Source organism: Protopterus annectens, chromosome 2.part2, assembly GCF_019279795.1.
Source record: "Protopterus annectens isolate FY-2018-M chromosome 2.part2, PAN1.0, whole genome shotgun sequence".
Lineage (NCBI taxonomy): Eukaryota > Metazoa > Chordata > Ceratodontiformes > Protopteridae > Protopterus > Protopterus annectens.
In genome coordinates, this window is record NC_056730.1 from 65,720,224 (window position 1) to 65,723,769 (window position 3,546).

Consider the following 3,546-nt stretch of genomic DNA (forward strand, 5'->3'; position numbering starts at 1 on the left):
CAGATGCCCAGATTCTGCACAAGGGACCCACATCCACAAGCTTGGAAAGTGGATGTCTTCTCCTTTTCTTGGGAGGAAATGTACCTCTATGCCTTCTCTCCCTTCACACTGATTCAGAAAGTCCTCCTGAAAATACAGAGGGACAAACCCAAAATCCTGTTGGTGACCCCCTTTTGGCGAAGACAGCAGTGGTTTCCCCTTCTTCACCTACTAGCCAAGGGCAATCATCACAGGTTACCCCACCGAATAGACCTGCTCACACAGGATAGGGGATCCCTACTACACCCCCATGTGAACAATCTGAAATTGACATTATGGGTGATAGGGTTCTAATTCCCTACAGACACCTATACTCAGAGGATATACTCAATGTTCTGCAGGAGGCCAGAAAACCTAGTATTAGGAGAAATTATGTATCTAAATGGATCAGATTCTCCAAGTGGTGTCAGCGGAAAAAACAGGACCCTATGACTACTTCTATACCTCTGGTCCTTTCTTATTTGTATGAGCTACTTCAGGCAGGACTAACTTACTCTTCAGTCAAAGTCCATTTATCTGCCACCTCTGCTTCTCTTCCCATATCACCTCCTCTGGCTTTGAGATTGGAAGTCAAGCTTTTTCTGAAAGGGGTATTTCATATCAGGCCCCCAGAAAGCCTATACCTCCCTCTTGGGACTGGAATTTTGCACTAGAAAAACTTACATTGCCACCCTTTGAACCAGCACATTCAGTATCCTTAAAATTATGCACCCTGAAAACAGTTCTACTAGTGACCCTCACCTCCGACAGAAGGGTGTCAGAGATACAAGGCCTTATGGCTACCTCTCCTTATCTTATTTTTCACAAGGACAGAGTTGCCCTCAGGACTAACCCCTCCTTCATGTCTAAGGTGGTTAATGAACTTTCATTAAACAAGACCATTAACCTACCAGTTTTCTACCCTCATCCACAAAATTCCTCAGAGTTCCCGCCATTCTTTAGATGTCCACAGACAACTAGGTACTACTTAGACAAAACCAGACCTATCAGATAGTCTGACCAGCATTTCATCTCCTTCCATCGGAGAGCTCTAGGGAAGGCAGTTTCCAAACAAACCATTTCTTCCTTGATCTCTAAATCACTGGCATGTGCTATTCCTGTCATGAAAAATCCTTACACGATCATGTCAAACCTCACTCTGTCAGGGTACCTGCCTCCTAAGCTGCCTTTTTCAAAGGGATTGACTACGCTTCCATTTTAGAAGCTGCCACTTGGACTTCAGTACACACCTTTACCAAACATTACAAACCGGACCTAGCCTTCAGAGCCAGAGTGGGGTTTCCCAGGTCAATTCTTCAGGGCCTCATCGACCAGGGACCCCAATCCTCCACCCAGGCTCATACCTAAAGCTGTGGTACTCTTTCTACTGTAATGAATACTGCAACATGAGAGTAGAAGGACATAGAATAGTTGTGCACCACCTTACCATAACCTTAGACGTCTTCCTCTTCCATGTTGCAGTATTCAGTCCCCTCCACCTCCCCCTCTACTTTACCTAACTAACATACCCTGGCTTATCTGTGGGGACATAGTCAATTTCTCTCCCAGTTTCCCCACTAAACACAGCCTACCTAGTACCCTAGTGTCTAGTCCTCATGTAAGTCTAAAGGGTCCCCCTGTTGTGACCCTCTCTTAACCTACAGGAGTACTACTGTATGTGGCAGTTCATTCTGAAGAGGGTACATGCAGATGTCACTTTATACCCTACGTCGGTTTATGGCCCTGACAAGGGATGTCACACGTACCCCCCAGGAGCAAAGACTTTGGTATACTGGCCAGATGGCAGCTCTGCAGGCAGCAACCTCCCTAATGTAATGAATACTGAAACATGGAAGAGAAGGACATCTAAGATTATGATAAGTTCTTGCACAAATTTTCTTTTTCCATGTCATCCAGAAAGGGGAATTGCTAGTGTGGGAGATAGCCTCATAAAGATTGTCAGAAGCAGTGCTTATTTTGCTTAGGTGCTTCCCACGACCATATGTATTGGGCTATTTGCCGGGCCTTTGTTCCCAAGAAGTTGCATTGACAACCCTCCTCCTTAGCCATTTATTTAGAAAACCAACATCTTAAGCTGTTTGCTAAAGACATTGTGGAGGGATCTTCCTGGCCAGAGTGTCAGACGTCTGCAAAGAAGTCTAAGAAGGCTGTGTCTTATTCTGCTGTTCCACCTCCATTGGACTTTTCTCTTGACCCTAGTGAAAGCCTGGAGGACTGCCCTTTTTTTCTGTCAGATTCCTCAGCTGTGACTGTTTTGGAGGCAGGCATGGATCTGGCTTCACGGATGTCCATAGAGGCCTTGCAGATGTTCGCTTCTGATATACAGGTTGAGCCATAGCTGATAATCTCCTAAGGGCCTAGGGGTGTTCCTCAGATGTTGGTGAGGGAAGAGATACCGACTACACTGAATGTTGTCAGGGGTCAGAGGCTACAAAAATCTATAAGGCTGATGTCCCCTTAACGAAATAAGCAAAAAAAAACAAGGCCTGTTCAATGCAGTTATGGTTCTGAAGCCTCCTCAGCTGGTTTCTGTTCCTGCTCCTCCGGGGTCTTCTACCCCTGTTAAGAGATCTAGGGAGCAAGATGAAGATTCTGATGAGGAATCTCTGACTTTTTCTTCCCAGTTTCCTTCCCCCTTAGATTATGGTTTTGAGGAAGAGGAGTTTTAGTCCTGGCTCCCCCTTTGAGGAGATGTCTTTTGGTGACACAGTTTCCCAAGAGATGGATTTTTTTTTTAAATGGGATTGTGCTCAGGTGTCTGATGTTCAGAAGTACTATAAGCGTCTGCAAATGGAATCTCCTAGGCCCTCTACTGTCCCTCCTGTTGTTGCTGCCTTGTTGGATACCTTTTCCACTGTGCTCAGGCTCCTGATTTCTAGCCCCCTGCTCTAAAAAAAAAAAAAAAAAGATAAGTTTTATAGTGTGTCTGTTGATTGCAACTCTCTTTACAAATACCCCTCTGCTGACCCTTATTTGATAAGCATTCTAAATTGTTGCCGTCTACAAAGTTACTTCCCTCTGCCAAGCATGGCAAGACTATGGAGAGGTTTGGTAAGAAAGTGTGTACTTCTGCTACCCTGGCTTTTAGAGCTCTGAACTATCAGACCCATGTGACCAGATATATTTTGATTGTTCTTTCTCAGGGCTGTCAGGTTTTCTCAGACTTTCCTGACTATGAGGGGAAGACTTCTGCTGTTTATTAGAGTTGTTTTTTCAGGTTACCCGTCATTCCATTAAATGCAGCCATGATGCAGCTGATGCCTCATCTAGGGCTGCTGCCTTTGATTCTGTGTTGAGGAGATATTCTTGGCTTTGACTTCAACCATTGTCTGATGATATCAAGGCTAGGTTGATGGATTCTCCTCTAGATAATAAACATTTGTTTGGTGCTACTCCTGCTGCTGAATTGTTTAAGTCCCTCCAGGAAAAGGGTGAAACTTTACAGGATCTGAAACATATTTTTGTTTCACCTGTTCTTAAATTTCAAAGAATTTACCTAACAAGCCT